This window comes from Rosa chinensis, chromosome 5 (genome assembly GCF_002994745.2).
Source record: "Rosa chinensis cultivar Old Blush chromosome 5, RchiOBHm-V2, whole genome shotgun sequence".
Classification (NCBI taxonomy): Eukaryota; Viridiplantae; Streptophyta; class Magnoliopsida; order Rosales; family Rosaceae; genus Rosa; species Rosa chinensis.
The window spans coordinates 23,035,498-23,041,226 of record NC_037092.1 but is presented as its reverse complement, the minus strand read 5'-3'; the positions used below and the strand labels follow the sequence as shown (position 1 = coordinate 23,041,226).

General features: G+C 35.5%; 1 long non-coding RNA gene across 1 annotated transcript; it reads left to right on the top strand.

The window, feature by feature from the left end:
* Nucleotides 1-1,954: 1,954 nt before the first annotated feature.
* Nucleotides 1,955-5,042, top strand: LOC112202643. Its single transcript, XR_002937505.2, has 4 exons — nt 1,955-2,204; nt 2,526-2,597; nt 2,755-2,828; nt 4,673-5,042. It is a non-coding gene; the product is annotated as an uncharacterized LOC112202643 (long non-coding RNA).
* Nucleotides 5,043-5,729: the final 687 nt, after the last annotated feature.

Sequence of the window (5,729 nt, the reverse complement as noted above, 5' to 3'; positions counted from 1 at the left end):
GCATCTATCCTATTTAACCCTAAAACGCCGAACAATCCATTGTGGTACGCCTAGAGTTAAATACTTCTACAAAGGCTTCTAGAGAATCTTCTACTAATGTAGACTAAAAATGTCACGACTAGTCAAGTTTTTAGTCGACTAAAAACTTGATTAGTCGTAACATTTTGTGAACAGTATCTGACTGGTGAAGCTCAATAGTGGAAATACAAAACAAAAAAACAGTAAATAATTTTGACCGGTCAAGCTCAACGGATGAACTTTACTCTTAGAAGGGTTGGAGCTCGCAATTATACAAGTTAAGATATTCAGATACACCATCAATAGCCTTAACAATATGAATCCAGGAATCAAGCCCAAAGCTTAAAGAAGGGACCAAGCCCAAAAACCAAACCCTAGCTGCTGCATGGCCCCTTGACAAAGCCCAAAACCAGTAACTGACGAGGGTCACTGTTTCTGCAGTGCCGTACGTCTCTCTCTGCCTCCTTCCTCCACCTGAAAGCTCGGTCAACCTCAATTGCGCCGCCGCACACGGATGATATCCCCTCAGCACCAACTGCCATGCAGCCAAGCCACGAAGGTGTCATCGACTCCACCAGCAGTACCGACGTCTCCAGCTTTGCCGGGAACACCTCCCTCTTCCAAACATCGTCAAATATAGGAACCAAAAGAGGTGGATTGATTCCGCCCTCGTCAATCATTCGCTGCGAAATTAAACCGCCGAAAGGCCACCAAGGGTCGGCAGAGATTGCCCCACCATCATCAGCCCAAGGGAGCAGACACGCTCCAACAGAAGCACCAGTCTCCATCCGGGGCAGATCCGCCTCAAAGGATCTGAGGGTTCCTATTGAAGTTGGAGCCAAGGATTGAAAAATCGGCCAGATAAAAGCGGGGGGCTGGAGCCAAAGCCGAGGAGGGCCTGACACTTTGTGCGAGGGCGGCAACGACCGCCGTCATGGTGCTCAGCGTCACTGTGCGGCGCCGCTAGGGTTTCACGAGGGAGAAGCAGAGGTGCACGAGTCATTCTCTTTGGTGGTAAAGAAATGAAGAAACTATGATTACTTAAGAGTTAAGACTACTCACTATGAATGGCACTTGATTGAGCTAGAAGTGAAAAAATTATCATCATTTGATTTAAATTTAAATTAGAGGTATAATGTGCAAAACACACTAAAATCTTATGCATGGATGCACTTGGCGCTTTTTTGGGATTCTCATATATTATAAATCCGACGTTACTTCATTGGGATATGACTCTTAATCTCTTTTGGACTTTAATCTAATTAACTCCTTAATTTATTAAGAAGATGTTATCACGTGAACTGACATGCAAGTCAAGATGTGTGTCAGGATAAGCTTTTACAATCAGTTACTTTTCATTTCTGTAGTCTATTAATGCATTCACTATATTCATGTGAAGTCTTTGAATTGTGTGTATTTACATGTGAAATCGGTCAATAATTTTATCTTTTCTAAAACAAAACTTTTATTTCATAAATAGTTCCATCATCAATCTTTTTGTATAAATTTTCTCACAACCTTCTTTTTGAATGCATACATATTAGTAACTAAGCCATATATAACAATCGTTCATTCATTGAGAAATGATTACTAATTTACTAAGAAGAGGCTATATCACATGAAATGACATGCAAGTTGAGTTGTGTATCAGGATAAACTGATTTATTGAGAATATGTTATCACGTGAAATGACAGGCAAGTTGAGGTGTATGTCAGGATAAGCTGTTACAAGTAGCTACTTGTAATTTATGTAATTCATAGATGCATTCATTATACTCTCATGAAGCCTCTTAACTTGGTGTATTTTCATGTGACACCAGTTAATGATTCTGTCTTTCACCAAACAAATTTTTATTCAAAATTGGTTCCGTTGCCCAAACATCTTATAAATACCTCTACAACCTTCCTTTCGAATACATATATTAGTATCGTTCTTTCATTGGGAATGGTTGCTGATTTGGATTTTATATATGGAGAAACTTTTAGTTTTAGGGTGAAGAGAACGGGGAAAATGAAAGAGAGGCGGAACTGGAAAGGATGGAAAAAGAGAACAAATCGTAGTCCAAGGAACTTATTCCTTTGTAGAAATGGATGGTATGGGAAACACTGTAGCACGAGGGAGTGCGAGAAGAGTCAATCTTTTCTGGCTTCTTTTGCAACTTCCAACCTATCCGGTGATATCTTAGGTATAAATTTTTTCCTAGCCTCCTGGGCTTTGATTTGAAAATGATATTGCTTATGGTTGTTTGGAATCAATGAAAAAGTGGCCAAAAACTTAATTGATTTAATTATGTGAAGAATTTTCATTAGTTCTATTTGACTAAACCTTTATTGAATTAATTTGGTTAACTAGAGTATCCAGATCTGTTAATTACTTCTTATTCATACTGAAGAAGGCTGGCTATAGCTTATATATATAGTAAATTGGCAATGATTCTTTCCCTTTAATTTTTATCAATGCTCCTTCAGTCTTTTTTTTTTTTTTTTAGAAATGAATTCTCCGTCAGTCTGACAGGTGGATTTTAGACAAGAAGCTCTGAAGTTATGGGGCGATCGAGTCTACGGAATTAAATTTTCCAGTATGTATCTTAATATTGCTATATTATATGAGTTTGGTTAATATCAGAGCCTTTTATTATTAGTTTGGTTATTATTCTATAGACCTTGTTCGTATAAATGATGTGTAAAAGACTAAAAGGCTAATTAGTTATCCTCCATGTATGGATAACGTTGCAGTTGAGCAACTACGTAAATGACATGGAGGAGCTGACGTTGTTTACCAAGAAAGACTACCTGCTCCATATCCGAAGGTACATAATTAAGACATTTTGTTTAACGAAAAATCTGACTATGGCTTTTGTTTCGTTAAATCAAAGCTTACTGGTATATAGAGAAGGACGAGTATCAACTATCAACTAATAACTGAGATCAAGATTAACTCAAGTACAAAAATTTGGTTAACATTGGTGCTTCTTTTAAAACTCTATATGACTAAATGTTTACAACTGCATTTTTATAATCAATGACCTAATGTTATTAACTTATGGGAGCTTCTATTCATACCTCCGAAATTAGCATTTGGATATCCCCACTTAATACATCTCCAACTTACTTTTACAAATAACCAATATGCTATTTGCACCTCCCTAATTTTCCCACAATGTCTATTGTCTAATAAAATCTATAAAAGCCTCTCTCTTTTTTTGAAAGAGAAAACTTCAGAGTCCCTGCCCATGAATCAAAGTTGCCAGCAACAAGCATGTGATCCGTGAATTCAAGGACATGCGGTATATATAATTTCTGCAGTCAGAGCGTCTTGATACGTCGACATACTTTTATATAGAAAGGGCTTCTGTTCTTCTCCGTCAAATCATTTCTTTCCTCCACTATCTCTGATCTCTTCCTCTAGAACCTTTCCTTTCTTGGGTGTGTGTGTTTAGTGGGGTGGTAAGGCTTTGGTCTCATATATAAGAGGTCAAGAGTTTGAGCTTGAGCCCCATCAAGGGTGGGAATGGGGTGGGGTTTTTTTTTTTTTTTTTTTTTTAAACCTTTCTTTCCAAAAGTATGATCCAACTCTGCTAGCTTCTCTTCAAGTTTCTTGTCAATAGCATTTAGCTTTTCTAAGAGTGTGTCATCTTCCTCCTTCATGTCATTGAATTCTTCTTCATCATCATCATCAACAACTCAGATGATTTTTTTTTCTTTTTCAAATCCAGCATCTTCTAGAATATCAAATGAGGGCTCCAGTTGTTCCTGAATGACTCCATAGTTAGCAGGATCATTTGGAACATAGGCTGCAAATAATTAATTGCCAATTGGTTTTGAATGTGTTGAGAATATATATACATCCCACATGAGAAAAATGGGACCTTGTCTATGGATTTATAAGGGTTTGGGCCACTCCATCCATTGTCAGTTGTTCCTGAATGACTCCATAGTTAGCAGGATCATTTGGACGATGTGATGTTAGCTCAGTGGTTAGAGCTCCCACTACCTATGTACAAAGTCATGAGTTCGAGTCACCATGGGAGTAGGAGTGAAATTCTTTGATCCTCTTTTAATAAAAAGAAAAAAAAAATCAAAATCAATCCCATGAGATTCGATAGCTCAAAGGTATTTGCAACAAAAAAATTTTTATGGGATTTTGTCATTTAAATTAGTTGATAGGAGTGTCATGGAATTCTTTGAAACCCAAATATCATCACCACAATTCATCGAAATTATATTCTCAGTCAGCTTCTCTATGTGGGATCTTTTCTAGATTTTCATTCTTTTATTGACGTTACAAAAAAAATAAATAAATAAATAAAATATCAAAGCAAGAAGAAGATGAGGGGAAAGTTTATTTTCTCCCCAAAAAATCTTGGCATCCAATCAAGAAATGTCAATAAACAAAACAAAAGCTACATAATTTCTTCAAGTTGAAGATTACTGCTATTCGTAGAGGTAAGAAGATATTTTTTATTTGTTTTCTTTCTCCTATTTTGTGTCTTTATTAGTAATTTAACATGAGTTGACAAAGTCAACTATCACTTGAAAAAAGAAAGAGGTCTAAATGTTAATTTTAGAGGTATGAATAGAACCTTCCTTAACTTATTATATATTCGTAGTTAGACTTCTCTACTAACCAAATTATATATGTTAAACTTCTCAGTTTTCAGAAACATGACAAGCTTTGCCAGGGCAATGTCCAAATATAGTGGAGTTTCAAGGTAATCTCTCTTGAAAAGAATATATACACGCTTTGCCAAGGGATTATCTAATTGACAAATTTATCTGAAGCTTTGAGGACTATTTGCAATTAATTAAGTTGTCACTGCAAGAGATTATCAAATCAGCAATAATTGTTTCAAAATCATGTGTGTGTAGATGATAGGAGTACTACTGCAAAGAGATTATCAAGTTTCCATATTCATTGTAAACTCTAAGTTTTAGATAAGTAGAAAAGCCAGCAAAGTTGAGGTTCAATTTCGACTATTTTCTCTCCACATGCATCCTCAATAAAATTCAAGTTGGTGGTGATATATACTCATGTCATACGATTGATGTCATCATTTTTGTCACTAAATTTCCTATTTGATAAGTTAAACGGAAATGAGAAGATTCAATCACCTAATTAAAACTCGAAGAAAGATATATGTATCATAAGCATAGATCATTTCAGTCCGCTTAAGATCAAATGATTTTGTTCTGTCATTCAGTATTGGGGTAAAAAAAAACACAAATATTTTACTAGTTAAGTTGATAATAGTCCATTTACAACATTCCATAAGTTATTTTTATCCGTATTTAATTTTTGTTATTAAGCTTGTGAACTGAAACATGCATTGTGTAGATTGTTGAGAAAAATAGTTCACACAAAAGATGTGATCACATGAAATGGCATGCATGTTAATATTCTTTTTTATTTTAATATTTATATAATTCACAAATGAATTCTCTTCTCGCGTGATCTTATTGAAATTTTGTTTATAGTTAAATTAACAAACTTTGATTTCTTCTTTGATGTTAACTGTGGGTAACAATCTATTTATAGCGCGCATGTCACTTGCTTGTACGTATAAGTTAGTAAGTTGGCGATAATTGATCTTTTACTATTGGCCGGTATGTGTTAAACCAAACAAATCCCATTAAAATGTTTAGAGAAGGGTATAATATTAATCTAACAGCAAAGCCCCATGAAAAAAGCACGATGCAATGCCAAAAAAAAA